Source organism: Heliangelus exortis, chromosome 3 (genome assembly GCF_036169615.1).
Source record: "Heliangelus exortis chromosome 3, bHelExo1.hap1, whole genome shotgun sequence".
Classification (NCBI taxonomy): Eukaryota; Metazoa; Chordata; class Aves; order Apodiformes; family Trochilidae; genus Heliangelus; species Heliangelus exortis.
In genome coordinates this window covers 85,667,830-85,691,784 of record NC_092424.1, presented here as the reverse complement: position 1 = coordinate 85,691,784, position 23,955 = coordinate 85,667,830, and the positions used below count along the sequence as shown (strand labels likewise).

Here is a 23,955-nt window from a genome sequence, read left to right as displayed (position 1 = left end):
ATATTCCTTGATTGGGGATTCTTCCACAATTAAGAAGGTTTTTGGAAGCCGTTCTAGAGTGCTCCACTTTTTCTGTTTGTATTTCATCTTTCACCTTGTGTTGTTCAAAAGCTTTCTACCTTTTGAGCTTCCTCCTTTGAAAGAAAAAGACTATTCATCAGACCACATATGAACTTCTATGAGCCAAGACAGTCACACCTGAGCTAGTTATCCCAGACTGACTTTGAAGATAAAGGACAGAAATAAGCAGGGCAACTGGGGACAAGTCATCTCATTCCAAAATACGTATCTAAAATAATTCTTATAAATTGTTCTTTAAAAAGGCCTCTCCTCTATTAACATAAGCCTAAAACAGAGCTCAGCATGGACATATTTAACTACAGCACAGCTGTATTAAGTTTAGCAATATGAACCCTTTTCTTAGTAACTTCCTACCAACTTTCATGAACAATTAGATCCTCACAGAGTATTCAAAGACAACTACGCAAACCCACCTTAAGGTAACATCGTACTTACTTTCAGAGAGTTAATTCCTATTTTTTTCTCTTTGTGAAGAAGCCTAAGTTGTTCAGAAAATAAGAAAATAGACATTTTGTGGTACTTAGCTTATTCAGATACCTGTATTTATGTGACATGCCAAACAGTGGCTATGCCATTTCCAGGGGCCACCTCTGATCAGAGCTTTATATCTGCAGGGTCACAGCCCTAACAAGCTCTACAGAATTTATACAGCCATTTCAAATAGGTCTGAGCAGTGCCTTTGAAATATCTGTGAAAATGCTAACTTCTTAGAGAAGTTGCACTCAAACTTCTTAGAGCTGAGCTGGAGAAGGTTTAGCATGTGTCAAATCTGCAGAGCTTTTGGGTGCTGCTTTATACTTTTTTCCCCACTACTCATAGTTGGGTCTTGCCCTGTAAGCCTAAACTCTTAAATTCAATTGCTTTCTTTGACTGCTTTCCATGCATTACACAGAAGCTCCAATTATAGCCTGGAGTGTCTCAAAGGACATTACTATTCATACAAAAGACCAAAAAGCTTCATAGCAGATACAGTTTCGGGGAGATAATAAGTACTGTTGTAAACGCATCTCAGGTTTTCTGTTATTTTCCCAATGGTTAGTTTCAGTTGTAAAAAAAACCACCATATGTTTTGAAAACACTTCAGGATGTTGATGATGAGCAACTATATAGCTATAGAATTAACCACTGTTATGAGCCCCAGAATCTCATCAGATATGCAAAAAGCCTTTAAGGTTACATGGCTTTCAACAATCAAAACAGAGGAACTCCACAGCTCATTCTAACATCCATACATTAAATTTGTGACACACACTAAGATCTTTGCTCTAAAGAATGAGCAGCCTTTGTTCTTAATGTAAAGAAACTAAATATTTAGTTCCTTTATTTTTTAAAAAAAAAATAATTTGAGCAAAAGCTTCCGATGAGCACATATTTATGGAATAATGTCATAAATAAAACACATCTACATAATAAATCTACATAAATAAACATCTACATTAATAAAACATGTTTGACCCTAATTGCATTAAGAAACTGTAGAACACCAAACAAAGCTAGTTTATTCTCCTCAGCACAAATCTAGGCAACAGGTGGAAAAGAACTGAACCATTTCTACAGCCCACTTTGCTGCTTCTTCTTCCCCCATGTATGTATGCATCTATGTGTACACACATATATAAATGCACACAAATAAAAATACAAGGCAGAGTGTACCTAGCCTCCTAGAACAGAATTTCGTACTACAATTAGTTGCAAGTTACATAAATGAATACATATATAAAGGACATACATGTTGCTCTGAGGAATGGTGAAAACCTTTCTGGAGGATGCAAAGTATTTTCATCACTGTGCACAGAATAAAACACTTTCCACTAAAAGAGCAGCACACATCAAAAATGCAGCTATCAACTCTGCAAAATCAACACTGCAATAAGAAAATATTAATTCTACTCTCAAGGTATACAGAAGGTGATGAGGGCAAGGGAAAAAAAAGTACTATAAACATTATTGTAACAAGATCTCTTAGCAGCCTGCTGCACTCAGAAGAGTGCACAAACTCCTCCCAAAGCTTTTACTACAAAAAAATAGTTAGAAAGGCTGTTGACTGATTAGCCTTTTTACTTCTGAAATCGAGCAAAAGCATTTGAAAAGCTTGAGAAAAGATAGAAAAGTTCAAGGCAGTAATGGAGAATAGCATTACAGGACAACTAGATGTGAGAGTTAATACATGTGTAAGCTGTGATGGCCATGAAGACAAAAGAAAGCAGTTTAAGTTGTGTTTAATGAATAAAGGTGAGTCAGGGGAAGGCAAAGAGATGAGTGACCTGACAAAAGCAAAGAGATCTCTGCACAGCATCCTGAGAGCTAGATGCAAATCTTCTGCCCTTACACAAGACAACAACAACAAAAAAGCGTGGAATGAAGAGGACAGAACAGCTCAGAGCACCTCCAGAAAGACACTGAAAGACCAACTATTGTCTGAAATAGACCTGGATGCCTAGGAAGAGACTGCAAAAAAACCTAAGCAATATTCCTTTCTTCTAGTGATATTCTCATCTTGCTATCGGCAAAAGCTCTGGAGTTCATTTTCTATGATCTGCACTATCAAAGGAGGTATGTATTTAATGAAAGGGCATACAAGGGGAGGGAGAAGGAAAAATATCTTCAGCAACACAAAACAAGTTATTGAAAATATCTCCAATTTACTCCCAAGAAAAATCAAGTACCAATGACAGGAAGTCTGAATTGGAGCAAAATGCTGGCTATCCGTATTAAATCAAGAGAAGTATTGTTAAATAAAAGAAGCTGCGTTTACATCACAGCTATAAAGATGCCTCAAGCCATCATCTGGAAAAACACTATGTCACTGCATGGCACGTGGCTTCCTTCTCATATCCTTTGTTCTTTTATTTGTTTCATAACTGTTTGAAGTTTTAGGAAAAAGAAAAAAACAAAACAAAAAACCAAAAAAGAACAAAACAGCCCATCTATACAAGTATTTAAAAAAAAAAAAGTGATTTTATGCACCTTGGTCCATAAATTCCTTCTTAAAGAGAAAAATGTTATACACCCAATGCAACTCAAAAGAATCATCCTTCCCAATTCAGATTTATTGAACAGCTACAGTATTAGTTCATCTCCTTATACTGTGTTTTGAAACAAAACAAGCACGTTGTATAATGCCTACTGCACATATCATTAACAAAGAAAACTCCCTAAGAAGTGTGGCTCTTAAACACTGTCACTATTCACTCAAGGAATTACAGCACATATCTGAGCAATTTACAGTTTTGAGTGTGGCTTGAGTAGGAACAGCAGCTCAGTACTGAAAGCTTTCCATTCACATCATCAGCTGTATTCTCATCACAAGAAGTGCTTTGGGCAGATGGACGGCACCTTTTCCAACAGCTGCCCCATCAATTTAAAGATGATTTCCATAAGCAGCACGCACGAGTAAGTAGCAATGGTTGACCTTCCCCTTAGCCTGGCTGGCAGACAGAAGTTCTGCACAGTCAAGAGCAGGATCCATCAAAGAAGAACTGCTCTTCCCTTTCAAAGAGGGAGGGAAATTGCTTTTTAAAGAATAAGTCAATTAATTCAGTAGAGAGGCAAAGAGGAGATGAGATGACCTGCTCAAATCTGGAAGCCAGGACCCAAAAGCAGGACCCAGCCTTCCGAGTAAGACAGTGACCTCGACAAGTACCAGGTAAAACAACATACACCAGCCAGCTTCTACTGCAGACAGAAATTAAGGATCACTGTTTTCAAATTCTTCTTAAGTTTAGCCTTAGCAGGTTTTACGAGGTAGCTGGCAGAAGAGCGGGTTACTTGTCTGAAACTCTTTTTCTGGAAGAGAACTCCTTGTGTGCATGTAGTGAGATTAGAGGCTGAAGAAAACAGTCCCAGCATACTACTACATTTTCTAAGAGGAAACATGCTGAACTTTGAGACAGTATGTAATTCAGGAAGAAGAGTAATAGAATGGGTATTGAAAGAATTTCCTCCCAAAGCACAAATATTATCAATATGTAAATCTTCACAGGAGGTACTTAATGCTTTTGATACTAAGTACTCTGCCTATGCAAGCTCTCTCTGTTGCTCAATCCTGTTCTTCAACTACAGAAAAGCTTTCCAGATGAGGAGATTATATCAAGAATCCTCTGCCTAGGTAGTGTTTCTCAAGTGCATCCAAGTTCCATGAATTTCATGACAAGGTCACTTAGCAAGTTCTCTGGGTTGTCAGCAAAGCCAGTTTTAAGCCCAGAAATGCTTCAGAACCAATTACCTAAAAACTTGTTATTTGTTGGACCACAGCTCTCTTCATTATTGTCCTACTTAATCAACACTAACACCCAGCTCTATCATCCACAAATAAAACCTGACTGTTGTCAGTAATTCCCATTTCTCTTTTGTCATAGATACTATCAGAAAATTCAGCTTCTTCTACAATAAATGTAAGCCCTAACTTTGGCGTCTACCTTGGCCCTGAATTTGATCAGCACATCTCTAAGTTTACAATACTTTTAAGTCAAATGTTGTAATCATATCGACTCTTCTTCCAAGTTCACTACAAGTTTTTTTGAATTTTGGATTTCCAAGAATAGGCTTTGAAAACCTTTGCCCATTTCATCTGCTTCCTCTGCTGTACTTAGAAAAAAACAGACCAACTTGAAAACACAGATTTATCAGCATCTGTCCTAACTTTAAATGCACATACCATCCAACCAAACCATCACATTTCAAGATATTAAGAGGCAGACAAATAACCAGCTGAGAAGATGCATCATCCGTCTTCCTCCATTTTAACTAAGCAAACAACTCAAAGCCACCTACACTCACACAGACTGTCGCTCTGTCCTCCTGCTTTTCCTCTCACTCTTCCCATTTGTCCTCTGCCCACATCATCTGCACTTCACTCTGATGCCATTGGCCTTGAATTAGATTGTAGTCTCTTGTTGGGATAGCTCATACCTTACTACAGATGATGAAGGATGCAAGATGACTTATAGTGCTAATCCTAACAGAAGCCTTCTGAGCACTACTGAAACACAATACAATGTGAATCTGGCAAGTGTACAAATCTACACCAAAGCTATTTGCCAACCACAGATTACTGAAGGTTCCTCAGTAAACAGAGTATGCTCTCTTGACATTGGAGATACTGCTTTAGCTGCTTACATGTCAATAATGTTTTATAAGAGCTCTGACCAGGACATAAGTTCCTTTTTTAAAACAAAACAAATGTAAAGTCTTATGTTATCCATCCATACATGAAATGTAAAGGGACAGATTAATGTTTACATTATGTTCCTTCATACTGCCCTATGAACATGCATGCATGTTTGAAAAACAAGGATACTGACAACAAGAAAAAACAAGTTTACAACAAAACTCTCTTTACCAAAGGCGTAGGTATCTAAAATACATACCAAAAAGATGCATATCTTCCCTCAAGAGTGAATACAGTAGTGCTTCCAGTATCAACTTAAGTCAGTTACGTGCTACAACCTCAATGCTCTTTTTCTGGTATGATAGCAATCATTGTTAAATACCACCTCAATCACATAAAATGCTCTCAATGTCCTGGGGTCATATTTAAGCACAGGGGTCCACCCACACATAAAACTAGCTGGCAGGACTGGAATCTTGAAATTGTCTCAACTGCCTTCTAGAAAAGTATGAATCAGCTTAACACTTCCTCCTCTCTCTTTCCCTTTTTTTTTTTTTTTTGAAAGGGAAGAGGGAGGAGGATCACTGAACCACTGGAACAGCTGAGATGCTGTGATATGTCAGAGGTGAACTCAGTCATATTACATGTCCCAACTCCCTGGTCTCCTCATCATTTTGCAGTGTTGGGCCTTCTCCAGTAATTTTTTCTTAGATATACTTTTTTTTCCCCACAGTTACTTTAATTGGTTCATTTCCAGTTTCCATAATTCTTGTAAGTGATTGCTTCCTACAACATTCAGGATTTCAATTTTAAATGACACTGCAGAGATGCTAAACATGCAAAATTATCTCCTAAAAACTTTGCAGTGGAATCTAGAAATTAAGCCAAGCAACCTGCACAACCAAGCAAGCTGCACAGAAATTCACCTCTGAAAACTTAGAATTAATTCTGCAGTTAAAAATACAACCTAATTGATTCCATTTTTCCTCTTTTTCCTAACAGAGATTGGACGACTTCTAGATATTCAAACTCAGACATCACAAGAAAGATTAGGCAGTATGTAGAAAACGTTTGGCCTGAATTTATATGTCTGTGATAAACCAAATATAAGTTTTAAACAGACAATTATGTTTTAGGTGTCAAACATTTCTTGACGTCTGTGGCAGTTGGCAGCTGCAAACATCCGACTGAAAGCCCCATCTGCTGCTTCACAGCTTCCAGTCGAGGATGTTTACAGTCGCTCACTGTCAACAGCAATACACATTCCTCAGCTGTTTACTTTATATTATTAACATGCAGAGGCCTTCGAACAAGTTAGTTAAGATCACTACAACTTCTGTTGCCGTGCTGCTACCCACAGATGTACACAGGACTGTTTTTGTGAGTATTTAAGTGAAATTAAGTACAACTTCCAGAGGAACGCATGCAAAAAGCCAGGCATCTTTCTCTTCAAGCATTATTATATTGCCTGTTTTACACCCAGTAAGAATTAAAATAAAGACATGAAAAGAGCAGCTTATTTCCACTGCTGTATTTGTTCTGTTTGCCAAGAGACTAGAGAAATCCTGTTTTGCTCACTACAGAAACTGCACTACTCCACAACTAAGTTCACTTATCAGCACAGAGACTAAAGATAGCAACCAGCACGGAAATAGAACCAAACCCTTCTTTTTATAAAGGTATTTCACTACAGAGTCTAGGATGGCTTCCTTCCCCACAGAAAAGTGCATGTGAGGGAATTATGTGATATTAAAAGTTAGCTTATGCACTATTTGCTTCCAAATAAAACTGTGGAAAAAAACCACGCAACCCACAGGGGACTGTGGGGAAGGAGGAGGAAGTTGTGTAGCAAGCTCTGCAAAGGCTTCAATGAAGTTCAAACCAGTGAGAAGATTTCCACAAATTATCTGAGCTAAACAGTTGCTGCTACACTTGGCAGAATGGCATTTCTCACCTAATGAAAAAGCCAAAAAGATCTGGCATAATAATGTCCTGGTTGTACAGTTCTGCTGTTTGTTTTTCATTCTATCTCCTGTTTCCTTATTAAGTTAATGATGGGGAAAATTAAAGATTAATCACTAAACTATTTTTCTGAAGTCATATGAAACCGCAGCAGGCAAGCAGAGTGATTATATCACTCTAATTAGAAGGTGTTTTTTCCTTGAAAAGCTTTCTTGCCCCCAAATGAAACTACCACACTGTAAACTGAGTAGGTTATGAAAAAAATGTAGCTGGAACACAAAAGCCTGCAGCATATTTACTCAAACTGATAACTGTGAAGGGTCTCTATAAATCATTTTCAAAACTCAGGGTTATATTTTCTATACTAAGGTTAAGAAAATTAATCTTTCAGGCAGCAGGTGAAAACAAGCAGAATTATGTTGGGGCCTTTCCCTTTATTCAATACCAACTTTGAGCTATTAAAGCTTCCTAGGGAACCAGGCTTTCTCAATGGGTCAAGTCACTTGGGAAACAAAGCAAACTTTATCAGTGCTGCACAACTCAACATTCCAGGAATTCCTAGCACTTGGCATCTATATACCACGCCAGAGCCACGGGATCCACTCACCCTCTCCTCTGCAGAGCTACTATGACAAGCTATGAAACTCTCAGCAAGGTGCTCAAGTTTACAAAGTTGCCAATACAAGGAGGCACTGACATCCCTGCATGAGGACTACTAAAGGACAGGAGGGTAAGAAAATGTATTTCTTAAAACAATACTTTTGAAAAAAGGAAAAAGCAGCTCCTCTTCTCTCAAGTTCCATCTTATTTATCATAAGCCAGCTAAGAAAAACACAAATAGTCACCCCTCAAGACAATAGACATGAACTGGAAAAAAGAAAAAAAAGCAACAAAAAAAATCCTTAGATGTAAATCATTTATTGTGTAATAAAAATATTTCAGCTTAATTATACCTAGCCATGAAACAGAGATTAACCTTTAATTTGTAAATATAGTGGTTTAGTACCCACAACCTGAAGTAGGAAGAAGTAGGGAGACTATAAAATCCTATTACTTTGAATCAATTAGATTAACAATATTATGTCAGCAACAGTGTGCAATTCCACTCCATGTATGGTTTCCTTTCCACTTTTAAAGGACATCAAACAGATTATATCTGCCTGACAGTCAGCACAAGGTCAATCTAACACTGTGAGGCATTTTATCACACAGTATAGACTGTCAGGCAAGAGAATGGAACCAGTTATCTTTATTGCTCTCTTTTTAATTTGTACAGTACTCTTAGAGAGATGTTTAGGTAGAAAATGTCCCAGACTAAAGTATCAATCTACAGGGCTTGATACATGCTCATCCTGCTAAGGTTTTGAACAAATACAGGTAAGGAAAAAGGAACAACATTCTAACTTTTCAATGTCTTCATAAATTTACACTTCATGTCACAGAAACAGAAACGAGCAAACTGCTGGTGCTTAAGCATTCTCCAGATTAAAAAAAAAAAAACAACTGTTTTTTTCTCACACTGCTGAAATTTTCAAGCCAGATGAATGGATTATTGATGATAATGAAAAAGGAAAAAAAAAACACAAACAAAAATAAAGAAACTAAAAAGAATTTTCCACGTGCTGCTAAAATTCAAAAAGAGGGCCTCTACATTTCATATCACCTTCCATACAGATAAGGTAAATTAGGTTTTAGTCATATTAGAATAACAGTGGAGTACCAATGGATAAAAATAAACATTCAAAGACGTACTGAACTTTAAAAAACAGCTCTTGGCAATTGTTTCCTAACTTGCTTTGTAGTATGCATTTTCAAATTTTCTTGTCAAAAACCTTAAAATATGGGAAAAAATTATTCCTGCTTTTCCTGTCACTGGCGATTAAGTAGATGTTACTTATATGAACTCAAGTTCACAGCTGTTTTGATACAGCATGAATATCTCCTATCAACTGTTTCAGATGAATTCGAGTCTCCCAGCTGCATCTGAACTCACCCTAAAATGCCTTGAGAAGCAGGGTCCCCTTGCAGACAAGCAGCTGAAACTGTGCATCTGATTAGACAGAGAACATCCAAACGTTTGGGAAAGAGATGTCAAAATGTAAAGTAAAAGTATGAACAACATGTAGTACTTTTTCTTGAGCCTCTTTCCAAGAGTCTCTCCTCAGTGTCTAATCATTGGGAATTTTAATCACCATTTAACACACCAAGATGAATGAATACTGTGGTCCACCTCAGTAGAAATTTATCTTGAGGAAAACAACTTACTTCTTGGATACCAGCTGATCCCACTTCAGTCCCCTTCATGTGAGACACCCACACCTCCAGGGAGAATTGCATTCTTCAGTCACTGAAGAGTGGTCCTCAGATTTCCAGGAATCTGTATCACACACATCAACAGAAGTTATTGTAATTCCAGAAGTTCAGATCACATAGTTCTCATTATTAAGACTGCCTGCAAGAAGTCAGATTGCTTCTAACAGCCATTATTAGAACTGTGTCCTTTTCTGTTATAGACATTTAAAACTTTCAATGTGTGCAAAGTGACACATTACTCCTGAATGCAGCTGCCTCTCAATTAGAGTAGCTAAAGGCTAACTGCCAAAGTAGCATAATTATTCAGAACCCATGCTGAAGTAGTTAAAAATCCGAAAGACAGATATAACAACCTGTTATTTTAAGAAACGTACGGACTACACAACAAAAAGCAACCATGCAACAAATCTGAGACTGCGTGTCACTTCAGAAAAGCAAAAACCCCTGAGTCCTCCCTGTTAAGCTTTTAGGACAGAGAAGGAACTTATTCACACACTCATTCTGGAGAAAATGGACATACAGAACCCTTTTGTAGGTGGACGGATGGCCAGACACACAAGACAGAATCAGATTATTAGGAAAAAACCAAACCAAAACAAAAACCCTCAAAGAAATAGAGAAATAAAGAGACTGAGAAGAGCACAGAAAGAACACAGTAACAAGACCTAAAGTAAACCTATCTGTAGTAGGAGGATACACACGTGACAGTTCTGAAATGTTATGAGCACAAAAGGGAAGTAAAAGAAAGACAGTAAGTAAGAGCTTATTAACTGAAATGTGTATACTTAAAATATATTAGTTATAAATTTCCAATCTTGACACCTTTTGAAGGTACTGTTCTGTACGTGACCACACGACTGAGGATGGCTTTCAGAAACACATCTTCTCTATCAATCAACCAGTTCCAGCAACAAGTGAAGGCTAAGGAGGGGTATCAGCATTACTTATGCTCTGCTACAGAATCAGTGAAGAGTACAGTGTTGTTTATTACTCTAAGTTTCAAGAACACGAGGACATCACTGTGAAGCCCACAAATCTTAAACACTGGCAAGAAAGGAAGGTGCGATAGGTTCAACTGTGCTTTTGTATCAGCTGGCAGAAGTGGGTAAGGCACAGGTGGTTCAGAGCTGATGCAAAAGGCCAAACAGGCAGAAGAGCCATGGCCCTTCTGTTCCACTGTGGAGCAGAGCAGGTGACTGGCCTGAAGCTGTGCTAAGTATGCATCCCTGGGTCAGTTCCAACACAGAACACCTTAAGTTAGTGGTTTTCTGTTTCAGGTAAACACAAAGAAGGTGTACTGGGTACACATAAGAATAGAGCACATATTTGGACAACAAAACCACCCCAATGGCAAAATGTCCTTCTCACTGCTATTTGGGAGAGGAGCTATTGAAGAGAGCGTAACATACCAACCCCCAAGCTTAGCAAAGAACATTTACTTAGATCTAAGAGGGTGAACCAACTACCTACAGCACAGAACTTTCTCAGCCTCATTGCCCACATTGAAAGGGAAGCCTCTGGCACAGAGGACACGCTACAAGTGGCATGTGACCCATAACTAAGAACCTGCACAAAGAACCTGACAAATATTTGGGCTGACCAGAACCATCTTCCAACACCAAATTCTGCCCATACATCCTCTAAGAATTTCTAGGACATCTTCATCCTGTATTTGCACTTTCTCAGTAGTTACTTTTCTTATGTCCTTTACTCAGGATACATAATTTGCTCTGAAATCACGCCTCAGAGGAATGTATTTTAATACTCTCCTGTACTCTTGAAGAAAAGCAGTGAAATGAACTCTGACCCCTGTGTTGGTCCAATGGCCTCCACATCACATTCTGCAAGTTTACCCTGGTATTTCTGATTTCAGGGTCAGTTGATCAATGCAGGAATCAGTTCTACTTGCCCATAGCCAAGGCACAGCACCCATCCCAAATCCTCTGCAAACACAGGGAAGGCCTTTTTCTCTTTCCATTGCTCCTCCCCTTGTACAGAGCTCAAAGACACAACTGGGACATAAAGACTCTCCAAATAATTATCACAACTATAATGTTTGTCCTTCATCTCCAGTAGATCAAAGCAAATACAGCCTCAGACCACAAGACTATTTTTACTTTATGTGCTCCACAGTGAACCACACAAGCCCCAGACACTGCAGAAGAGTCTGCAAGGCTTTAGTTTATACTTTTTTACCTATTAGGTTGTGCAATGCATTGATTATTCTTGCCCCAAAGGGACTTGGAACATTACCAGAAATTAGTTCTAGAAGCAAGAGAACTTCTGGTTACAATGCTGAGAAACACATCCACAAAAAGTGTGCAGAATGCAACTTCATTAACACCACCCTGTGCTAAAGTAATTCTGAAACTGCTTGTTTATTCATGGCATTATGCAAGTAAAACACAACAGCAACATTTAAAGAATAAAACTAGAGTTCATGTGCAGCAAATGCATAAACCTTTGGAAAAAACAGACTGGGACAATACACCTACTCAAGTCCCATTCTTCAATGAAATCCAACAGCCTCCATTTCCCTGGGTATGACCAGGATTATGGTGTGAGGGAACAGAATAAGGCTGAACAACATCCTCAAGGTAGTTAAAGACTTGATTGTTTCCACAGTTTGTAATTAAATACTCTGACCTACAGGATAAAATGCTGACACCATACTGACAGAGCCACAAACCTGAATCTCATTAATGTTACACTTGAAATTTTCTCTTAACCTGTATGCTTATCAGTGTGAAGAGGTTTTTCCTCCCAGCTTTCCAGAAGCAGAAGCTGCAAGAGACTAACATGCATATGGAAACACCCAAGTTAAAAAGCATTAAACTGAGGGCACAAGGAGACAGAAGAAATCCTCCTCCTAGCTTCAGGTACTGGGAACTTAAAATTATCCTCCTTTCCCACTTTCACCCCAAAATTTCCGGTGTAAGTCACAAAGAACTACTCTAAGTGCTTCCCACACACAGCCTTCTACAGACACAAACAAGTGGTGTTAACTGCATTTTGCTCCTGATCAGCAGAATAATTGGCAAGATGGATCCCAGAAAAGGAGGAGAAACAGGGACAGGAGGACACCTATGAAATAGTTTCCTATCCAAAAAACTTTTCTGATGTTTATTTTCAAAGAAAATCCCCAGCTTTTATAGTCAGCTAAAAATCAGCATTATTAGAATGCATCTCAACAGCTCCAAGAACAGCTCTCAGTCGCCTAAACTCATAGAAAGTTAATAAATCAACTTGCCATGAAAGCTGTTATTTAGAGCATGTGTCATTGAAGGAAAACACCGAAGCAACACCAGACTTTCTTATTATAATGTATTAATAACTAATCCCCTGGGGATTATGTCAACCATGTCACATTAGGATGGCTTGGATTCACCGTGACTGGCGAGCATGTTAAAATGCAACTAAACCCATCTACATTTGCACTCTAATTCATGGTTCTTTAAAATTTTAGATGGTTACAAAAGAAAGGTATTTGTGGGAGTAATGGTGATTAAGACTACACTATCATTGTGTTTTATTCAACATAGATTGGCACAGGCAAAAGTACTGTTGGAGAATAATGTAAAACATACTTTCTACACGTCTGAATTTAAAAGAGAAGGAGGAACTTTTCTTTGCATCATCTACTTGCTGTGGTAAGTTTTGCTATTATAAAAAGTACATCTGTGCAGTACCAGTTTTTTTTGGTGCAAAGGGCTATATATGCAAATGGATGGATTAACAAACTGGAGCTGAGAATGAACTTTTCCGGTTTCTGTTAATTTATGGCCTGACATTACATTCCTTTCATGCAATGCCATAATCTTCAGTTAATGACTTCACATTATCCTCCTCAGCGTAATCTAGGAATGCAGATGCAAAGAACATCAACCATCACTGTTATAAGCCTCTCATTCTTAACCCTCAAGGATTTAGGTGCCTGATAGAGTTTTAGATACGAATAAAACTTCAAACATCTGTGCTCAGCTGCTACTACTCTTCAAGCACAAAACTTTCTGACAGTGGGTACATGTATCACCACTGAAGCCTTCTAAATGCTGCTTAAACTAGTACCACACATCCAAACCTCCACACAGTCCTCAAATCCATCGAAACACAGGAATGTGCTTTTCAAAGTGCAACTTCCATATCTGTTGTCCTAACAATAAAATCAAAAGGTTGGGAACTGACCGGCTGCACCAGAAACCTTTATGTGCAATATAAACACCAGGACAAGAAGCGTTCAGGTTTCAATTTCCCCTAGGTCTGTCTCAGCCACAATCCAAACCTTGGCTTCCATTACCTCAGTTGAACACCTATGCCCTTGTGGTGAGGCCACTTTGCTTCAAAGCCAATTGCTTTGTCCAGCAATTTCAACAGGAGAGGCTTAACCCAGAAGTCCCTGCCACAGAGCAGGACAACACATTCAAATCCCTCCTCCAAATCAGCAAGATGACCTAGTGAAGAGCCTTTGGAAAAGGGGGCCTTGCTCAGACATCTCATTCCAGGGCAGTGTTTGCAACTGCAAATAATACCAATGGATCAACACCTTGACCCAGTTATACTCAAGCCACTATAAAAGCTGAGCTGAGTGACAGATCTCTCTCTACACGTCCTGCTAGCCACCTGAGGCACTCTGCTCCTTGCCCTCTGAGGTGGACAGAGAAAACCTTGCACGGCCTTTCCCTGCGGGTCACACAGATGGAGCAGGTGTCACCTCTTGGCTACTGGGTATCACAGCAGCTGCACAGCAGACATCTGCATGCTCCAGCCCTTAAGCTACCTTGGGCTTTTTGCCTTCTCCTTCTGTCAACTGTACAGAAAGTACAGATGTGTGGTCGCTGTCTTTATCTTCATTCAGCATTCTGAAGATTCAGTGAAACGAATCCCATGCAGCATTTTCATCCATAGCACTCCAATTAACAAAACTCAAGCATAGGATCTCTTTAGCATTGAAAGCACTTGCACGTTGCTGGAGGCAGCCCTGATGAAAATGCTTCCTCAGATGACCCCACCCCTGGGGTTTAACAGCTCCGTATCTTACAGAGCAGCCAGGGCAGTTCCTGGGCTGCAAACACAGCTTGAACATCGCATCTGACTTCACAGTAAGGGACAGGGATTTCAGCTACAAAAGCAGCATTAAGAAAATAGCCTAGAAAAGTGCAGCAGCACTGTCAGGGCTCTAACTTTCTAAGTAGACTTACAATTAAGAATAAGAGCTATTAATTAGCTTTCAATTTTAACAGCAAAGAGCTAATGTTCTACTAGGAATCACAAACACTGCATTCAAAATTTAGTATTTCCCTCACTTCACACAAGGATATGGAGACACTTATAAATTCAACATAAGGCACAAGAAGTCTCAACACACACACACAAAATATTACTGGTGATATTAACCTCATCAGGAAACATTCTTCAGAAAGTGAACATAACAGAAACTAATCTTTACCTAGATCTTTCCATAGCAGCCTCATAAGTAATGTTTCCATTCTCAGAATCTATTTACATTTTGGTTACAACAAAGCCGTGGACAAAGTTATAAAGCAAGTAGTGTGCACTTTAACACTGGGGTACTAGGTTTGACTTTAAGAGCCAAGCTGTGGTGGTTTGGGTTTGTTGGGGGGTGGGGGGAGAGGGTGGCTTTTTTTTTCTTTTCTTTTTCAGAGGGGGGGGTGTGGGCAGGATAAGCAGAGGGAGTTATCTTCTGCAATCGACCTACTGAAACTTAGCTTTCTTCATCCGAACAGCTGGAGTTCAGAAGAGCTTAAAAGAAAAGAGTGAGCCATTGTGTTTTGACTCACAGTAGACACAGAAGTAACCTTCAAGGTTACCTTGCCCTGTTTGCGGCCTCAGGAAGGAGAAAAAACACAATTTCAGCAAAGGAATTTCTTGCCTGGCTGGAGGCCACACCCGCCACAACAACTGATGGCAGGAAAGCATTTGGATTCACAACTCTACCCCTAGCACCCAGCCCGAGGCAAAGCAAAACTTTCTCATTTTCGGAGAAGAAAAGAAACTCTTGCTCAATAAGTAGCAATTATGCTGCAGAATTTATATGCTGAGCACGGCTGGATGTAGGAACACCAGATCAGTCAACCATAGCTTTAGCGCTTTGAGTATGATTAACAGAATGAACTTTCAAAGGTCAATTAAATGTCAACACATTTTAAAGAGATATTCTTAAGTTGGGGCGATGCCTTCCAAAGCTGATGTGCCACTTTCACCTTAAAGTTCTACCCATCCTGTACTTACATGTGCAGATATAAATATGATAACTAATTAACCTTCGACAGGTTATGTTCCTGGCTTCCCTACCGCTAAGCTAGCAGTCTTTAACTGCTCGTGTCTAACTAAGTACACACATCCACTCTTCTCCCTCTCCCCAAAATTTCATTTCAGCTGTTCAGTGTGTGAGTGAAAGGAAAAGGAGCAAGAACAGTTTGAAAGTCTAATAATTTATTACATGAAAACGAGAATAGGCTTTTGATATGCAACTGAGCTGCCTGGATGTATAACGGGGAGGAGGGGGAGGGAGGGACTGTAGCAGAATTAATTACGAACACATTAATCATGATTTTAGTCAGACCAGTGACACATCTTTTCATTTCCAAAGGTTTCTGGAAATCTAAACCTCAGGTAACTCAAGTTCAAGACATCTTAAAACATGCTGAAAAGCTGAACGCTCAGAACAGATCTACTTAAACCGCCTCTCAAACTTGATGCTCAAATCATTTCTTAGTTCAAAAAAAACCTCTTCATCTCAGAAGAAAGCAAAAGGATCAAAACCCCGACCAAGTCCTCACAACACTACTATAATTATCCTGACATATACTGTATTTATTTAAGAGCAGAGCTGAAAAATTACATGAGGGCTGAGACAGACCGGCGGAGAGTCGCACTCAGCAGCTGCGAGAAAACGGGCTGGAGAGTTTCGCCTTCCGAGGATCAGCGGCCCCAACCCCTCTCCACAGGTAGGTCTAACTCCACGCAATTTTAGAAAGAGTATTCCAGGCGGTACCCGCGCCGGCACCGGAGGACAGTCCCCGCCGGGTTTGGGACCGGGTGCCCCGGGCAGCGGCAGGACATCCCGCAGACAGGGAACGGGGCGAGCGGCGTTCTAAGTTTCTAAAAAGTTCCGAGCCCCTGCGGCTGCCTGACCGCCCCCGGCCCCCCGGAGCTCGCCGGGAACGGCCGCCCACCCGGTCGCTGCCGGAGCTTCGTCCCCCCCGTCCCATCCGTCCCGCCCGTCCCATCCGTCCCGCCGCACCTGCGGCCGGCGCCTGCCCGGGAGCGACGGACGTAGCGGTCAGCCCGGCCCGGCTCCCGCAGGTGCTCCGGACACAGGCGGGGGGCTCGCCGGCCGCTGCGCCCGTTCCTTACCTGCCCGAGTCCCGCCGAGCCGTGACGCTGGGCCCAACTTTCCCCTCCGGACGAAACTTGCTGCAGGCAACTGACCCGCTCCCAGCCACCGCCTCCAACCCGTCCCGTCCGGCGGGGCGGGGACCGGGCCCAGCCCCCGCCGGGCCTTGCCACAGGGGCGGAGAAAAGGGGCGGGGGGAAGCGAGTCGCCCCTAGGCGCCGCCGCGGCCGGGGCGGGCCGGGCCGGGCATTGTCCGCCCCCGGAGCGCCCTTCTCGGGGGGGGGGAGGGGGCGCAGGCTCCTCCTCCCCTCGCCATGTTCTTTGTTTCTCCGGCTCCCCCAGGCCGTTCCCCTGACGGCCGCGGGCCCCTGGTGCCGCCTCCTCGGGGCCTGGACACCCCCATCCCGCCGCAGCGGGGCCAGAGAAGCGCAGCCGCCCCGGCCGCAGGTGACCAACCCGCCGCCGCCCCCGCCCGGCGCCCGAGAGCCACCGCCCCCGCCCGGGGGGATCCCGTCCCGCTCCACCAATTAGCTCAGGGGGAAAGGGGCAGCCCCGGCCAATGAGGCGCCGGGGAGCTCAGAGAGTCCCCCAGGGTGAACCAATGGGGCGGGGAGCGCCGGGCAGGCCCGCCCACCCTGGCGCGCAGCGCGGTGAACCCGGGCGACCGCCGTCCGGGCGCGGCAGGCAGGGGGGGTCAGCGAAGCCGCGGGTCTGGCTCAGGGCTCCGGCGCTGTGAGAGGCGGGGCCGCCGCTCGGAGCTCCGACGTTGAGCGCGGGACGGAGCGGGAACCGGCGCAGCGAGTCCCGACCGTGACCCCGCCGCGACTCGGACGGTGTCCGCTCAGCGGCGTGGCCGGCCGGTGGGCTGCTGGGCCTGCTGGCCCCGCTGGCCCCGGCCCCGAGGCCCTGCCGCCCCGGATACTTCTTGAAGGAAGGGGTGGAATGCAGAAAGGGCTTGCGAAAAAACAGTGTGATATCCCCGCCGGGGTCCAGAGAGAGAAGGTAGAGACCGCAGCAGTCACATCAAATGAGAAGCAACAGTCTCTTGTCACGGGCCAAAGCTTCCTCTGATTACTCCTTCCATTAGTTTTGGAATGTAGGGATCACAAAGTCCCTTATATATGGATGTATAGTGAAGTGAGTGAGTAGAAGAAATAAAAAAATAATAAAGAGATGAAAGCCACTTTCTTGGGGTCTCATGGCTTTTCCCATGACTGTGTTATGCTTATTTGTTGACCCACAAGTACATTCGGACATACCCAAAAAGTCACAGTTACAGATCTCAAAACTGGACGTATTTATTTTTTAAACTCAAAATCCGTGTCGTGGTTTGAACTTCCACAATGTTATTCCAGTTCTCAAGTTCAGGCAAATCTTTTTTTAGGTTATCCTGATTCTTCTCTCCTCTTAGGAAATTTCATCAGTACACCCCATACTTTTGTACCAACTTTGTGAGTGAAGCTGTTAAACTTCAGGTAGGTGTACTGCCTGATCCTTCTGGAGCTTCCTTCTGCAAGGCAGCGTTCTCTCTGTGGGATCTCCCTTTACCTGGTTTCTTATCCATTCTGCAGCACCTCACCAACCCCTGTAACAGTTTTCTGCAAAATCATGTACTGCTGACTGAGGTCTAATCGTGCTGGATCTCCTGCCTCCTCCTTGTTCAAGAACTTCACTTCTTACAGAGGTGCTGTGTTTGCCTCGCAAGATTTGCTTTTGGCAAAGCCCTGTTGTGTTTTCTCCCACTTTCCACTTCCACTGTTTCATTACATTTTCTTAGGCATTTGCTCTCAGTCCTTTGTGACTAACAGTGGCAGACAAGAAACTTGTGACTGCTTGTTGCTGAGTGTGAACCCTGGCAGTAAGAGGATGCTGGTGGCTTCCTCCTGCCTGGGAAGAACATTTGTGATTTTTGCCCTTTAATGAGGAGGTTTGCCATAGTCGGAGTCCCATCCATAGACAGAAGAATAAGAGAGGGTAAACCCAGCTTCTGTGCCAAACACTTCATCTGGTGGCCATGGGAGAGTCATCAATATTACAAGTAACAAAAATAGATTTGACTAAACTTGGATTTTTCTTCTGTACTTGGCATAGAAGTGCTTCTTTCTCAGTCTTTTGAGAGCTGAGTATCAATACCTAAGCACTGTGGTGCCAGCATCCTCTCACTTGTATTTCAAAACAGAGCCTCAGCTTAGATTTTCTGCTTCATTTCTGTTTCTCACTTAAGGTCTGACCTCCTGAGCCAACTTGGTACCTTTCCGGTGTCTGGGGGTTTTAGCCCAGAAGTTCAGGCTTTGGTGTTGTCTGTAAGTCTTGTGTTTCCTGTCACAGCTGGGAGGAAGTCCAGGGACAGAGCCTGGGCATGCCAGTGTAGTACAAATCTCTTGCCAAGGTCTGTCCTGTCCCAGCAATTCACAGCTCGAGTTGAACAAGATGCAAGAGATGCTGAAGGAACAGTGACATCTAGGATTTATGCATGGAATAGTTACTTAAGGGTTCAGCCAAATCTCAGCAGCAGAGCAAACCAAAATTTTGGAGTTACTCAAATCCATACTCCAGAAATCCCTCCTGAAAAAGCCACATCCAGCTTCCTGACACATGGGTAAAATAAAGTGTCTGCAGATACCCAGGTGATTTGTAGCACCTTTATGAGCTGCCACTGATATGATAATGGTATGATCCATGGTAATTGGCAGTGTTCCTGCTCAAAAACTGTTTCAAATGGAAGATAAACACATCCTAAGCTGTTTTCACAGGGGAAGAACTTGATGTTAGCATTGCATCTCACTTTTGCCCTGGGCTAACAGTAGGGATGGGCAGGACTGCTTAGCTGACATCTAGTACTACATCAATAGTAATCTCTCAGCAGGCTTTAAATCCCAGATGGATTGATGAGAAGGCTGGGTTAGCCCAGTCTTGCCAACCTTTGAAGAGCTGAACAGTACTGTTTTACACTTAAAATAGCTTGGTACATACATGAAGTTCAATCATGTATCTAAGATGTGCAGGGTTATATTTACTTGCTTTTTCTTTTTTTTTTTTTTTTTTTTCCCCAGTCAATTTATTACTGTAATATCTGTAAGGGAAAGTTATTATACTCTGCCAAAGAAATGCTCTTTGAGTTAAAAATTGTGTCTACTTTGTTACAGGCATGTTTTTCACAAACACAGTAAGTCAATGCTGTCCTTGTAGTGATTAATAGAGAAGCCATTCAGAATCCTGGGGGGGCTGAGGGGAGTTAGGATTTTTTAATTACCAAGATAACTTCCTCATCAAATCCATTGCTCAAAGACAAAAACCAACTGTGTTTTACTCACTTTCATTGCTCTAGTAAGATGAAAAAGTGTTGAGATATACTCCCAAGAGGTCACCAGAACTACAAACAAGGTTATGGACCTGATGTATACACACAGACTGATGTACAAAGCCTGGGGTTTATTGTACTGTAAGATAAGCTGAACAGAAGGGGAGGAGGAGATGAAACAAGGGATTTGGAAAGAAGAGGTACCTACCCAACATGACATCTGATTTGCAGCAGAACGTCTGTGTGGGAGGCTAGGAGGAAGAAAAAGCACAGTAATTTTATTTTATTTTTTAATGAAGGACAAATACACTGCAATATTAAGGGCCGATTTAATCGTATCTGATCCAAACTCAGGAAATGTGGTTCAAATACCTTTTGGACCAATACTCATTGCCTCCCAGATTATTTCCACCAGGAAACCAATTCAAGGGTAGAGTTGGGAGAACTGACAAAGTTTTGCCTACTTGTAGAAGAATATACCTTCCTCTATATTGATTCAATATTCCTAGCTTTCTTCCAGTCTTTTCTACCAGAAAGAAAGAGTCCTCAAGTTTCTCTCAGGATGGCATTTTCCACCCTTCCTTTGCAGCTGTGACTGCCTGTTCTCTGCCTCTTTGGCTGTTTCCAGTCACAAAGCAGCATCATGTTCAGGCTGATGTTCCATTTCTGAGCATCATGGCCTATATAAGCTGAGCTTTTGGGTGAAATTAATACTATGCCATTTTTCATACTCCAAAAATATTTGTACTAAAAAAGTTACAAAGTTAGGCCCTCCTCCAAGCAACACATTTCAGCAGTACAAAATTATTTTCTGCGTAGTCCAACTTTCAACTTTTGGGTTTATAATGTCTGGCACAAGATCTGATTTGGGTTGGCTGATAGATACAACCATCATGAACCTACTTAATAAATAACACTAAAACTGGGCAGTTCTGCCTCTTCATTTCCGATTGAAGGTATAATTCAGAAAAAATTGTGTTTCAAAATCAGTTTTCATCTCCATTTAAATGCTGGTTTCTCATCTGCAGGAGATGTAGTATGAATATATAACATTTGTGCAAGAAGGGTTAGATCTTTGCCCTCCACTGATGTCTTCAGCACTGGAACAGTGCTGGGTTTCTTTGAAAACACAGCAGATGTCTTTGGAAAGTCCAATTCATTACTTCTACCTTCATGCACACCATGAGTTATACTTGAGGACTGGTGTTTAGCCTTCAAAAAAGACGATCAGAGTAACTGGAATATTGTCTTGCATTTTTGCTCCTCTAAACTTCAAAGGAAAATCAACGCAGCTTAGAAAATACTATTTTGCAATTTAATTAAAAGTGACTTTTAGACTTCAGATCTCTGTTGTAACAAAATATTCCTCTTGACTGATATGGGTCAATGTAGTGCCTTACAGGGATGCCCACAGTATCTCCAGTATTACCATTTACCCTCTTCAACCTGAGTAATGATTAATAACATGGTTTAACTCCATACAGCATATGTGCTAACAACAAAGTCCTGAGTTCCCTAACAAAATGAGTAGATATGATGTATGCATGACAGCATATGCTTGAGATCTCTGATGAGCTTCATTGGGCAGTGCAGCAGGTAATTCCAGAGTAATGCTGTGGTTGAAAATTAAAAAAAACCCAACAAAACCAAAAGACCACAGCTGATTCCCAAGAGATGCAGAAGCTCTGTCTGTTTTCAGGCCATGTTATCAAATAATTTGCAACTTATATTTGAAACAACAAAACCCTAAATGAGTAGTGAACATACCTATGTACAGATATAGGCCTGGCAGCTTCAATGCTTGTGTTTGCTTCACATTAGGTATTGCAGCTCTTCTTTTTTCCTAACCTGGCAGCTTTGGAAGAGAATTGGGATTTTTCCAGTAGTTGTTTTGAATTGTGTTCTGCTATTGTCTGATAGCATCATTAGCTGAAACCTTAGTCATGAAGTCCAAGTGAAGCCAGGCATGAGGAAACTTCAGTACCTGAGGCCAGCAATAAGGGCAATGTGACTTTGAGTCAGTGTTTGAAGAATGAAGGGCCCAGCTTTGCCATTAAGCAAAAAAATTAACTTTCTTCTTAAGTTGTGTTGCTGAGGGCAACAGGAAAGTTTAGTTAGTACCACCTGAAAATGGTAAAAAGCAAAAAAAATAATCTAATATTTAAAGCAAAAAATTGGGCTAAAGTAGAAATATTTCTAATAAATGTCTTAGAAGACACAGACAGTATTTCTCCTGGTACAAGATTTTACATATTTATTTAAATTTAAAACAAGTTATATTTGTAATATTGTAGAGAACAGTAAATGTCTGTAGCTCTTTGCATCTTCTCCCAGAAATAGGCCAGAATATTAAACATATAATTTCTTAGCAAGTTAAAATTTAAATCAGAATTGAATACAGAAACAAAAGAAGGAAGAATTAAATACTGTATTGCAGGAACTGGGATTTACTAATTTTTGGACAGTCTTGTGATGGTAGATGTGTGTTACTGCAACAGGTGTGCTGTGCTCAAGCTTTTAAGGATCAGGGCCCTGCACATGCTGAGGAGATGCCTTCAAACAGCACAAACTCACAATTCGGTTTTACAAGACAAGCTGCTCAGTTCCCACTTATTATATGAGTATGAATGTCTGAGGATACTAAAGCCTTTTTTTTTTTTTTTTTTTGGTAAAAAAAATACTTTAAAGCTCCAGGCTCTCCATGTTGTTCACTAAAATATTTGTACAGCAAGTACAGTATGAGAAGCAAACAGATAATGCCACAGTATTTTATCACATTATTATTTTGATAATATTAGATCAGTGAACATGTTATTCATGTTCAGCATATTATTAGCATGTTATTTTCTATAGTAACAGTTAACAGTAACCAGTAACAGTAAGCAGTAGTATTTTTATTACAGTTTAGCTGGTGGAATGTAATTAAAGATTGTATCATGCAGGTACCAAAAAACATTGAATTAAAGAGCCTAACTGGACCTAGGTTTTCTAACTTGCGAGTGCTTGATTTTATAGCATTCTTTTAATGTAGCTTTTGTAAGTAATTTCCTTTTAAAATAGGAGGAGAAAAGCAAGTCAGGGTTGAAGTCTTTAGATTCTCAATAGAAATTGCAGCCACCTGAAGCAGCATCTGTTTGCCTGAAGCAGTAGCTTATTTTCTGTAGGTGAAGCAGCACAAGAATAGGTCTGCTTGGTGAGTATCAGTGGTGGGGGCAGCCCATGGAGGATTTAGGGAGCTACAGGACCTACCACACTGTGTTTTCACATGACAACTCCTCTACTTGCTTCTCTTGAGGATGATCCATTGATCCACAGCGCTGCTTCCTTATCACCACCACCACCCCTGCCTGCAAACCGCCTCATTCCTTCCATTTCTTTTCTTTTTGTAAAATTCTTGGAGATCTTGCAATGCAAAGACCAATGCAAAATGGTACTGGGGAAACAGGTGCTCTTTCCAAACACTTTTGAGAGAGATCGGAGCAGAGGAAGAAAATGAACCAGAAATGGGAAGAACTCTGCCTGACCAAGTGAGGAGCCCAAAGAACAGGTGAAATCAAAGATACAAGATCCATATCCTCCCAGTACACCTGTAGAACTGGTAATAAACCTGTTTTTCAGGTCTCAGTAGTTGCAATAGTAGAGATACTGAATTTCTGTGTGTCCTTCATCTGTCCACAACAGAAAAAAAAAAAAAAAGCTTTATGGGCAATTTCTCATTTTCAAGTTCATGAGAAAAGTTCTAAATCGTGCTGTTACTTCTTAATTTACTCAATGTGGAAGATACATGATGGCTCTCAGGCACTAAAATTCCTAGAGATCCCCTCTGAACAG

At 41.3% G+C, this 23,955-nt stretch overlaps 1 protein-coding gene across 1 annotated transcript in view; it reads right to left on the bottom strand.

The window, feature by feature from the left end:
- OGFRL1 (opioid growth factor receptor like 1) overlaps nt 1-17,299 on the bottom strand; it is a 79,098-nt gene extending 61,799 nt beyond the window's left edge. The window contains exons 1-2 of the mRNA XM_071741604.1: nt 16,844-17,299; nt 9,419-9,530 (exon numbers count right to left, since the gene is read on the bottom strand). The gene's annotated coding sequence lies outside the window, so the exon portion shown is untranslated. The remainder of the gene's footprint in view (nt 1-9,418; nt 9,531-16,843) is intronic.
- Between the last annotated feature and the right edge of the window lie 6,656 nt (nt 17,300-23,955).